Raw genomic sequence first — 13,017 nt, forward strand, 5'->3', positions numbered from 1 at the left:
CCTTTATTTTAATTAATATCATAAACGTGTGATACAACACGGCCAGAATGACAAATTAAATTTTATTTCCTTCCCCACTCAACTCGAGAACAGGGAAGTACGAGTTTTTCTCTACTCTGTGGATGTGGCAATGCCGCTCTTACGACATGAAATTAAGGGTTGATGAATCTTTGATTTGAAGGCTCCATTGTGATGTTATGTTTCAGTTCTTTTTTTTTCCCTTGCTGATGATTGCATTCTTTTTCTAAATGATTTGTTATGTATTTTTTTTTTTATAAACATTATTATGTTTAGGTTTTGTTTAGTATCTGTGTAATGTATTGTTCTCTTTTGTTCCTTGTAGGTGGTACTTCAAGAGGTGGGGTCACCCTGACATTACCTGTAAATACCACCCCAAGGGGTACTTGCAGTCAGGAGATGTCGATTTCTGCAGTGGTGTGTTGAAGTATACTGGAGTCGAATGTGAATTTTGTTTTTTCTTTGAATTTACTGGTTTTGTTTTTTTTTTTTTTTTGGTTTATTGGACTTCACCTGTAGATTTCCTCTTTTGATTTGTTCACCTTGGGTTGAATTATAAGTAGGCCTTTATTACATTTTTCTATTTTTTGAATACATATTTTCATCTATAAAGATTCCTTTTATGGTCTGTTTGTCAAGCTAAAGTTATTTTTTTAATTTTCTGGTTAAGCCAGCGTTCCTCCCTGGGCTCCAGTTTAAAGTGCTTCTTTTTGTCTTCTTTGTGTTCTTTCCAGTATCATTCATTAATTTGCATTATTTTTTTATAATATTGTTAAATTCATTTACTAGCTGTCTAATTATGTAATATTTTAATTCTATTCTATTCTTTTTTTATGTGACAATATGTTCTTTCATGTTTCTTGTATTTTGTGGGTGTTTCCCCAAGAGACGGCCACCTGTCCATCAACACTGTGAGACCGCCCCTAGCCATATAAAGCCTTATGGGAAATGCAGTCCCTAGCTGTTCACTGTGAATGTGCTTTGGTGGTTTGGCAAGTCCTCATTTTCATTATTTGCCTGTTTGTATTCACTAATTTTTGTGATTTCTGCTAGAGTTTTAAGGATTCTGTTTTTTGTATTTTGCGTTGAGGCTTGTTGGCTGAGGATTGCCTTTTAAGTGATACTTTTTTGCCTCCTTTTTTGATATTTTTTGGAGTACAGTAATCCTTTGCTATATCGCGCCTCGACTTTTGCGGCTTCACTCTATCGCGGATTTTTTATGTAAGCATATTTAAATATATATTGTGAATTTTTTGCTGGTTCGCGGATTTCTGTGGACAATGGGTCTTTTAATTTCTGGTACATGCTTCCTCAGTTGGTTTGCCCAGTTGATTTCATACAAGGGACGCTATTGGCAGATGGCTGAGAAGCTACCCAACCAGAGCGCGTATTACGTTTTTACTTAAAACTCCTCAAATATATTGTGAGCACAGGGGCTGTTCGCATCCCTAGAGGATATGGCCGCTCCTCAAAAAACGCTGAAAGATTACCTTCACATCGCTCTCTTCCTTGCTGGGCTTACATATGGCTACTTTGTCAAGCGATATGCTTCCCGCATGGTGCTTCGCATACTTAAAAGATCAAACAGCACGTATTGATTTTTGATTATTTGCTTTTCTCTCTCTCTCTCTCTCTTAGTCTCTCTGACATTCTCTGCTCCTGACGGAGGGGGTGTGAGCAGGGGGGCTGTTCGCACCCCTAGACGATACGGACGCTCGTCTAAAAATGCTGAAAGATTACCTTCACGTTGCTCCCTTTTGTGCAGCTGCTTTGTCAAGCGACATGCTTCCCGCACGGTGCTTCGCATACTTAAAAGCTCGAAGGGCACGTATTGATTTTTGATTGTTTGTTTTTCTCTCTCTCTCTCTCTCTCTCTGCTCCTGACAGAGGGGGTGTGAGCTGCCGCCTTCAACAGCTTTGTGCCGGTGCTTCGCATACTTAAAAGCCAAACAGCCCTATTGATTTGTTTGCTTTTCTCTCTCTTTCTGACAGTCTGTGCTCCTGACGCGCACTCCTTTGAAGAGGAAGATATGTTTGCATTCTTTTAATTGTGAGACGGAACTGTCATCTCTGTCTTGTCATGGAGCACAGTTTAAACTTTTGAAAAAGAGACAAATGTTTGTTTGCAGTGTTTGACTAACGTTCCTGTCTCTCTACAACCTCCTGTGTTTCTGTGCAAATCTGTGACCCAAGCATGACAATATAAAAATAACCATATAAACATATGGTTTCTACTTCGCAGATTTTCACCTTTCGCGGGTGGCTCTGGAACGCAACCCCCGCGATAGAGGAGGGATTACTGTATTTTGTTATAATGCAAATTTAGTTAATACATCCTCTTTTATTAAGATTTTAATAGGACTTATCCCTGTGCAAGTTGGAGTTTCTTGATACTCCCTTTTGTCAGACATATTTTGAGATATTTAAGACTGATGTATTTTGCATTTTGAACTTTAAAAGCCTTTTCCCCATTTTGAGGCCTAGTCAGGCCTGAAGCCTCCCAATTTCCTGGCATCAGGCTCTCCTGGGTTGAGACCTACTTTGGGGCAGGCCACTTAGGATGCGGGCATTTTTGAAGGCCTCACTTTTTTGCCATTTTTGTGCTGCTACAATCATTACATTTTAAAACTTTAAAAGCCAGTTTTACCATTTTTGGACCCTTTAAGGCAGTGTACTCTGGTAGTAGCATCTCGTCTAGCTGGGTTGCAGTGAGATTATTATGTCAAAAAAAAAAAAAAAAATCACAAAATCTAAAGGAAAAGACAACAAAAATGAAACAAAAAGCTAAACTCCTCTCTGCAGCATATCAGTTTGTCCCATTTCATTAAGTCATACATGTTGTGTCAGTCAGAAAACTGACTGGGCGTGGCTAACGGTGGGTGGGTGGGGTTATTTACACACACCCAATGAAAGTCACATTTTAGCTTATTTATTGACCAAATCCAAATGTCCAGGGTGATATTGTCATAACACCACATCGAGATTTCAGCAAAGTGATGGGCTACAACATCCCTTTACATATTAGTTTGTAGGGGATATCCTTCTAATACTTACTTAACTATTTATTTTACTCCGAAACATTATGACCACATGCCTGTGGTATCATATCTTCCAACTCCTGTACGTTTTGAGGTGTAGCAACTGCACATAGGACTTGTTGTTCCAACACATCCCACAGATACTGGAGAATTTGGAGGTCAACAAAACACCCTGAACTTTTCATCAAGCTTCTCAAACCATTCCTGAACAACTGATACAGCATGGCAGGGTGCATTGTCCTGTTTAAAGATGCCACCATCCTTAGATTACATAAAATTAACATCCACATGAATGCCCAGAGCCTGAGTTTCTCAGCAGAATGTCACCCAAGGCATCACATTTCCTCCACTGGCTTCCTACAGTGCATTCTGGTGCCATCTCTTTTCCAAGTAAACAACACACACATACCCAGCTGTCCATATGATGCAACAGAAAATGGGATTCATCAAGTCCGATGACTGTCTTCCATTGATCCAAGGTCCAGTTCTGATGTTCACATGCTCAATGGAGACACTTTGATCATGGACATGAGCACTCTGGCCTGCGGGTTTAAAGCATTGTCTTCCCTGAAACAATACTCCATTAAAAATCATTAAAGTTATCTGCAATTTATGCCATAGTAGTTCTTCTGTTGGTTTTGTACCAGAGAGGATTGTGTCTGTTGACCTATCTCATTAATAAGTCTTGGTCATCCAAGGCTTTGTCTGCAGTTTGTGGTTTTCCCTCATCAGACCACTGTCAGTAGGTGCCCACCATGACAGACCATGAGCTTCCCACAAGCCTGGCCTAACTCAGTCATCTGGTCATAATGATGTGGCCCTTAACACTCAGGTCTTCACTTTAGGTCTGCTGATATCATCTGCATTCAGAATATATATATATATACTGTGACATTTGGGATGGGAAATGGGCTCCTCGTGTGAATACTTTTTAAATCTCCTGTATGAGTATTTGTGCTTAAAAATGATTAAAAATGAGAAACACTAAAAAAATAAGAATGCAAAACACTATTAGAAAAGTATTTACTTCATCTGATTTAAGAGAAAATTTGCAGACTCAACAGACACAGACGCACAAACATGGCCTTAGAGGTGGTAGTGTTCTCCGTCTCTGCATGTTTATGACAGCTTCAGTAGTGGACTACCTTAAAACTTCAACCATACCATAACCAACATGTCCGTCCACAGTAACCATGATAGAAATATGGTAGAAACACAAAGATAGATTTAATATGTTATTAGATGTGGCTTTCATTAGCTCTACACACAGCTGAAGGAAGCCCATAGGACAGCACAATTGTCTTAACGGTGTTTCAGTGAGGTCTGTGACAAGTGTCTCTCCTGTCATCATCTTCCTTGGCAGGAGGATCTCTTCAATCTTCCCATAAGAAAGGCATTGGGGAATTGCTTGGACTTTGGCATTTTTATATCCTTAAAATTATCGTTTGGATTGGGAATTAACCGATCAAATGAGCACAAACTTGCATTCATCAATACATTAGTTTCCATTAGTCATCTGCTAACCATTACTATATTAGCTGTCAGGTACATGCGAGTAGAAGGCATCTGCTCAGGTAAGCACTGCCACCCCAACTCATAAGGAGGCACCCTAGTTAACACAACCTCTCTTTCCGTCTGCAGTTGAGAGGGACGTCGACCAGAAGACGAGTGACGTCACTTCCAGTTTCACGTCATTAGGACCCACCCTTCCGGGAAGCAACGCTATAAAAACACCAGGGAATGGATGACTACCAGCGACTGAAACAGACTGCTCAGAAGTGTTGCTTTGTTTTGCTACTTTAGCACCCTCTTGAATCGTTTATTTCGGCCACTTTTTCCTATAACTCTCAGATTGCCCAACACTCAAAGTCTGCCATTATCACCACGTAGCATACCTACATTTTCATTGAATAATCGACTGGCCTTTACTTAACACTGCAATACCTTCCATCATCAGCATTAACCCTTACAATATATTTTATGTTACTGCACAGGTTAGTCAAATCTTTTATTTGGTTTATAAAACTGTTTCCTTTTCACTTCTAAAATGGATTTTTGTAATAATAATAATTAATAATAATTTATTTTATTTATAGGCGCCTTTCAAGGCACACGAGGACACCTTACAGAGCACATTAATAACAACAGTCACAACATAAAATGAATAAAATATTACAGTACAATAAAACCAGAATAAATACAATAATAAAATTAAGTTTAAATGTATCAGCTAATATTATCAGACAGAATAAGCCAGCTTAAAAAGATGTGTTTTAAGATGAGACTTAAAGGTAGGAAGAGAGTCGATATTACGAATGTCTTGTGGGGGAGGCGAGGGGCCACTCGACTGAAAGCTCTAAACCCCATGGTAGTCAAGCATGCAGGAGGTCTAATAAGATTGAGAGAGGAAGAAGAAGAAGATTGAAGGATACGAGAAGGAACGGAGATGTGAAGAAGATCAGAAAGATAAGGAGGTGCCCGATTATGGAGAGTCTTGTAATAAGAATCTTAAAATCAATGAGATATTTAATAGAGAGCCAGTGAAGCTGCTGAAGGACAGGAGTGATGTGCTCTATGGAAGGGGTTCTGGTAACAATACGAGCGTCAGCATTCTGAACCAATTGGAGTTTGTAAAGGAGTTTGTGAGGAAGACCAGAAAGGATAGAATTACAATAATCAATACGAGATGTGACCAAAGCATGAACAAGAATAGCAGTGCTGGTAGCTGAAAGAGATGAATGTAAATGGCTGATATTACGTAGATGGAATTATGCTGACCGAGTGACATTATTAATATGTGCCTCAAATTTTAAGGTATTATCGAGAATAACGCCTAAGCTCTTAACCTGGGAGGGAGAAGAGATCAGAGAATGATCAATAGTCAATGAAATATTATCACATTTATACAAAACAGATTTAGCTCCTACCAGAAGAACCTCTGTTTTATCACTATTTAATTTAAGAAAATTAGCAGACAGCCATAACTTAACTTCCTGCTGACAGTCAGAGAGGGAAGAAAGTGACAGAGTGGAATCAGGCTTAGTAGACGGATAGAGCTGGGTGTTGTCAGCATAACAGTTTGTGAATTTCCCATTGGGATTAATAAAGTATCTATCTATCTATCTATCTATCTATCTATCTATCTATCTATCTATCTATCTATCTATCTATCTATCTATCTATCTATCTATCTATCTATCTATCTATCTATCCTGCCTACTATACCAAATTCTATTTCTCTATTATGTAGTGCCTTTCACATCTATCTATCTATCTATCTATCTATCTATCTATCTATCTATCTATCTATCTATCTATCTATCTATCTATCTATCTATCTATCTATCTATCTATCTAACAGTGAAAATGAATATTACATTTCCTAAAGATATGACCAACGGGCTGAAGATAGATAATAAATAGAAGGGGACCCAAGACAGAGCCCTGGGGAACACCACTAACAACTGGGCCAACTTGGGATCTGAAATGTTTTAATTGTACAAACTCTCTGAGAGATATGATTTAAACCAGGCATGCGGAGTGCTAATAATACCAATCGATTTTAATCTCTCAAGAAGAATATCATGACAGATTGTATCGAAGGCAGAGCTCAGATCAAGGAGCACAAGTGTGGTCAACAGCCCAGAGTCAGCTGCCATCAGCAGGTCATTGGTGATTTTCACCAGGGCTGTCTCTGTACTGTGAAATGGATGAAAGCCACACTGAAATCGTTCAAACAAATGACTGTCAGTAAGGTAAGAGCGAACCTACTCTGCCACAGTTTTTTTAAGTGTTTTTGAAAGGAAATGTAAATATGAGATTGGACGATAATTATTTTTGTTTTTTTGTGTTAATTTCTCTCTATTATATATAAAAAAACTTGGGACGAGACGAGGCCTGTTCAGGGAGATGAGACGTGACCTTCTCAGAAAGACAAAAGACACTTTCACGTCCCGCGAGACAAGACATTGTGCAAGAGATTTAACCACAAAGAGTAGATGACAAAGAAGAAAAGTCATAAAGACTTCATGCAGAGCAGGTTAGAGATAATGGAAGTAGGAAAATTTGAAAGTCTCAAAAAATGATAGTAAAGATCACATTAGCACAAACAAACGGAAAATATTGCTCGGTGAAATAACAGAACAGCGAAAAGACATTGAATAGTGTTTGAGGATGTCTGGGGGAGAAGAGAGACAAGGCAGTGAGACAAAAGGACAGCTACTGTACAGGCTTTTAAAATGTTCAGAGCACCTCATGAGATGAAGATCACGCGACACAACAGCAGCAGCAGCAGCAAGCCAGCAGCTGATCGAACAAAGAGGAGGTACAAAAAAACTATCTGTTTCCCATTGTATCACTGTTTAAGAAGGGGTTTCAGAGGAGCGACTGCGTCTCCGTGCGTTCAGCCCCCCTCTTCACAATGGCGCGCAGTGCAGGCGGGGGTGGGCAAGCGAAGCGAGCAAGGGGTGAAGCCCCCTAGTTTTACATTTCACTGTTAAAAGTTGTGCCATTTTTTACGTTTTGCTAATTCATTTCTGAAATAAAATGTCTCCATGGTGGCACAAGCAGGAGTGAAGTCATCGGAGTGGTGGCTCTGAGGCTAAGGATCTGCACTGGCAATTGGAAGGTTGCCGGTTCGAATCCCGTAAATGCCAATAGAGACTCTGCTCTGTTGGGCCCTTAAGCAAGGCCCTTAACCTGCAATTGCTGAGCGCTTTGAGTAGTGAGAAAAGCACTATATAAATGCAAAGAATTATTATTATTATTATTATTATTATTATTATTATTATTATTATTATCAGCAGACCCTGTTATTGTGATGATTTCTGAAGGGAAATCTACGAGGAATGAACATGAACAACGTTCACCAAGATCTGCCCGATCTTTCGGCTGATATGCAGGGTCAGATGTGAACAATTCAGGGGGTCATAAATGTCTTTTCTCTTCTTCTCAGTTCTGTAGATTTCCAACTGGTCACTTCGCAAAAGTCACCAATCCAGTGATATCGTGGATAAATGCAGTTGTGCTCAGGCAGTTTCTGTATTTAGGGTTCCAGGACACAGATGCACCTTTTCATTTTAAAACTATTGAGCTGTAGATGACTTCTCCACTGTTGTCTTCAGCCTTCTTATATTGGCCAATATTTTGCATTCTAAACAAATAAAAAAAAGCAAAATATAAAAGAGACACATGTAACACATTACATAATTAGTACAATTTTAAAGAAACTAGTGATGGTGCTCACTTTAGAGAGGCACTGTATAAAATATCAGTTCTTTGTGTTGTGTTTAAAACGACCCCCCAGTCCAATTCTGTTTGATCTTTACCGAGCTCAGGATTTGGGAGAGTTATGGACCACCCTGATCTGATCAGCAGTGGTCGGTCATGTTTGACGTCATCATGCCGTCTGACGCCAGGCCAGCCTGCCTCATCACTCGCTGACAAATGGCTGACTGATGTTGTGCTGTTTCTCAGTGAGCCTGACCTGCACAGAAGGCATCATGAGAACAGCCAGGGAGGACCACTGAATTAAGAACGTCCTTCTAGACAGGGAGTCATCAGGCCTTCTCAGATGTCACAAACCCGACCACTTTGTGGAGCTCCGTACACACTCAGTCCTCGCCTCTTTGCCCGCATTGCTACACTGATGTGCTCTTGGTGGTTTGGTCACTGGTGTCCCCTAAAGCTTTCTTTACTTGTAATAAAGTAACACTAAGTGTGCAGCGCCAGTTTTATGTCTACAGAAATGTTGACATTCAGTATATTACTGTACATTATCAATCCATACGTCACCTATACCTGCATATCCAGGGCAAGCTATCCCAGCAATCACTGGGCATAAGGCAGGAAAAACACCTGGGCAAGGTGCCAGTCCATTGCAGGGTATATTATATTATACTATATTATATTATCCATCCATCCATCCATTATCCAACTCACTATATCCTAATAAAGGTTCACGGGGTCTGCTGGAGCCAATCCCAGCAATCACTGGGCACAAGGCAGGAAACAAACCAGGGTGCCAGCCCACCACAGATATTATATTATATTATATTAACTTTGGCTGGCTGGGGTTCAAATTCACATTGTAGATCTGTTCTGTTTGTTTTTGATTCTTTTATTTACATTCATGTTACCTTAATATTGAGTATTTGCTTTCTTCTCTCTTCCTGATTGCGTCTGTGTATGTAAGCTGCCTGGTTTATGTTCCGTGTGTTTTGTGGGTGGTTCCCCAAGAGGTGGGGCCACCTGCCAATCACCGTCAGGAACTTCCTTCTGCCCTCTAAATCCAGAGAGTCTCCCACGGTTCCTGGCAGTTCATTTTTAATGCACTCTGGGAGTTTGGTGAGTTCTTGTGTTTCTTTGTGCTTTGTAACTTTTTGATATTTTTTTGAACTCTCTGCTTTGTTTTTTTTTGACTTTGCCGTGGGTTTCTGTATTTTCTCGTGTTTTTAGGAAATTCCGTTTTGCCACTGTGCTCGACAGAGTTTCACTGTGTCACTGTCATGTTTCAGCCATAGTTCAGATCTTTCGTTAATTTTTGATTCTTTTGTTTCCGTTAATATTGCTCGCATTTACTTGTATTCTTCATTTTTCATTTTTCCTGTATATCAATGCTATAGTTATGACCTTTCATAATTTTGAATGTGCTTGTGAGTGGAGTGTTTACTTGTGCTTTTGCTTTTTGTGATTGCCCTGATTTTTTCACCTTTGCTCTGTCTTTTCACAATTCTTTGATATTTGTACTGAGGCTGTGTTTGCTTTAGAGCGCTTACCTTCGGCCAATTCCTTTCTGTGCTCCACCACGTTCCCATTAAATATAAATCTCATATTTCTTAAACATTCTTCGAAGCCCTTTTTATTTCTAGTCAGTGTTTTGATGATAATCCCCCTCCCCAAGTGGGAAATTGTGGAAGATTTTATGGGTCATATGTGCTTTTGTCCATACAAGTAAGCATTAAGGTTATAAATTGAAGCTCACGTCTGCTTGAGGAGCAGCCAAGTTAAACTGCCTGGCTTCAAACCTCAGTCCAGACTCTTCTCCTAGCCGGTGGGACGAGCTGCCCACCTCCACTCAAACTGCTAAAGTCCCTCAGTGTTTGAAGATTTTCTTGTTTGGTATTGTAGCGGGGCCACATAGGTATTGTTGTGTATTGTGTTGCACCCAGTCGCGTCTCGTCTTAGCACCCCGTTTAAACTAATATGTGTCTGTTTAAATGTCGCCCCCGTAATAAGAAACGGGGAATGGTGTTGCAGGGAGGCAGCGACTCCTGGACACGTCAGGACCGGGATTTTAGCAGTTACATCCAACTCATCATTATTTAAACAATCAGGAGGGAAAGAAGAGGAGAGAGGCAGAGACACGGAGATTTCAAGTACCGACAACCGATTAACATTATTCTGCTATTATTTACATGGCGCCTGGTTCCAGTTTGATTCACGACAACACCATCATTGCCAGAAACCCCGGGGTTGGACATTATAATCCACCATTCGCCGAGGAAGCACGGTGAGGTCGTTCTGTTTTATTCGGGATATTCAAACACATCCATTTTGATCAGTCATCTGTATTCTGGACAGTGATTTACCCGGATTCAATTTCACGTTCATTGTCATGCAGTACTCATCCATTGCTATTATTTGTGTTTGTTATACGTTTGCAGGGCTAAGGGAGGTTTTGTAATTGTACAGGTGTTGTTTTCACATAGCTGCTTTGGTGGAGGGATATATATATATATATATATATATATATATATATATATATATATATGTAGATATACTTTACGTTGCGGATTTATATTCTTGTATCTGTCAATGTATTGTATTTAATATATTTACACACTTATTTTACCTATTCACTTTTGTTTGCTAGTCTTTAACCGTCGATTAGGGAGGAGGGAAAACTATTAATTGTTAGAGGTACGGTTTGGCATTGATAGGTTTTCTCAGTAATGCATCCAGGCCACAGGTCCTGGTAGTGTGGTTGCCAGCTGGGTAAGGGGTCGGACGTTACAGTATGAGGAGCCAAACAGGCCATAAATCAAATATGTTTATACGAAAACTATTGGTTTATGTGTGAACACACTTGGTTTATGAATATTTACTATCGGTTTGCATGCATACTTAATTGGTTTGCGTGTGAACAATACTGGTTTCATTCATATGAACTATATTGGTTCGTGTCTGTATATTATCGGTTTGTGCTTTGAACTATATCTGTTTGTATATGCATAGCACTGGTTTGCATATGAACTATAGTGATTCGTGTGTGTATAGATAGATAGATAGATAGATAGATAGATAGATAGATAGATAGATAGATAGATAGATAGATAGATAGATAGATAGATAGATAGATACTTTATTAATCCCAATGGGAAATTCACAAATTCACTGGTTCCAGTACCTTTGTTATCAATTTGTGGGTGAACTGCATCGGTTTACGCTCGCATGTTATCGGTTTGCGTACGAACAATATTGGCATGCGTTCTGTGCCGGCCTCATAATGGATTTGTGTATGCTCTATTATTGGTTTCATGCACGTCTTACACAGGTTTCATGTGAGTAATTAACATGTCGGTTTTGTGCATGAACTCCATTGGTTGTATGTCTGTACTAGGTCTGTTTCTTGTACGAAGCATACTAGTTATACGTGCACACCCTATCACAACTTAGTGTATGAACGCTATCGGTTTTTTGCGTGTGAACTATATTGGTGGGGAAGAAACAGGAAGTCAAGGGCCGGTACAATCATGGAGTATGCACAGAAGTGGTGAAGAGAGGGATCTGCGTTTAAACAGCACAGTATCTTTTTTTCTGCACAATACGTTTTCCAAAGGACCTGGTAGTAATTATTACTATTTAATAGAATCTACCATTGAGTCTGTATGAACACAAGGCTGAAGTTAGGTTCGTATTCAGCCGTCTTTTTATTCACTCTAAACTACATGCTTGCTTGTAACCCACAACTGTACTTTTTCACACTGCTTTTGCTAACTAGTTACTTATTCTAAAGGTTAAATATTCTACATTTTATGTCTGTCGCCTTTATCCAGCATAACATTTAGTTACCACTGGTTACATTTCTTATGCTCAGCGATCCCGCACGTGCCGCACAGACTGCTGCACAGGCAAAGTGACTTGCTGATGGTCACACAGTGTCAATATCAGGACTTGAACCCAGAAACGCAGGGCTGAAAACCTAATAGGCTCCAATAGGTTTTGTACAAAAAAACATTTGATTCATGGCCTGTTTGGCCCCTCATAGTTTGGGAAATGTCTACCTAACTGATGAGGGCTTTGAGAAGTTCATGAAACTTAAGGATGTGCCACTTGCTTGTTTTTGCTCTGAGCTCTTGACTTGTGATGATCCAGTCTGTCACTTTGTCTTGTCACACTTGTTCACAAACAGTCCCTTGTAGACTGATCTTAACTTGATTATGTTGACCTCTTTTGTAAGTCGCTTTGGATAAAAGCCTCTGCTAAGCAAATGAATGCAAATGTAACTTCATTACGTGAGCCAAATAAATTGGACTCATTGGGAATGTTGGGTTTAGCTTTTTCCAAGTGAAAAGATAAGAGATGACTGATCTGCTGTGGGTCTGGACACACACAATACTGTAATCCAGGCCTTACACACAATATGTTGGGAAATGTGCATGTCGGATCAACCTGAACTGCTGCCTTCCTGTGTCACTTTGAGCGAGTCACGTAGGCCCCTGGGATTTGTAACTTGATTTGAAATTGTCAAGTAAATTGATTTCGTTTGTTGTTTTACATCCTTTTTATTCCTAAAGCTGTGATATTTGTACAGTCAAACAGGAGGCGCTGTGCTTCACTATAAGGGTGTTTAGAATCTAAATAACAGAAATGAGGAGGTTTGATTAAAAAGGTGTTCTTTACCTTTGGTTAGGGTCCATCTTATACCACAAAGATACATAATTTGGATTTTGCTTGTCTT

The sequence above is a fragment of the Erpetoichthys calabaricus genome, chromosome 17 (genome assembly GCF_900747795.2).
Source record: "Erpetoichthys calabaricus chromosome 17, fErpCal1.3, whole genome shotgun sequence".
Taxonomy (NCBI): domain Eukaryota; kingdom Metazoa; phylum Chordata; class Cladistia; order Polypteriformes; family Polypteridae; genus Erpetoichthys; species Erpetoichthys calabaricus.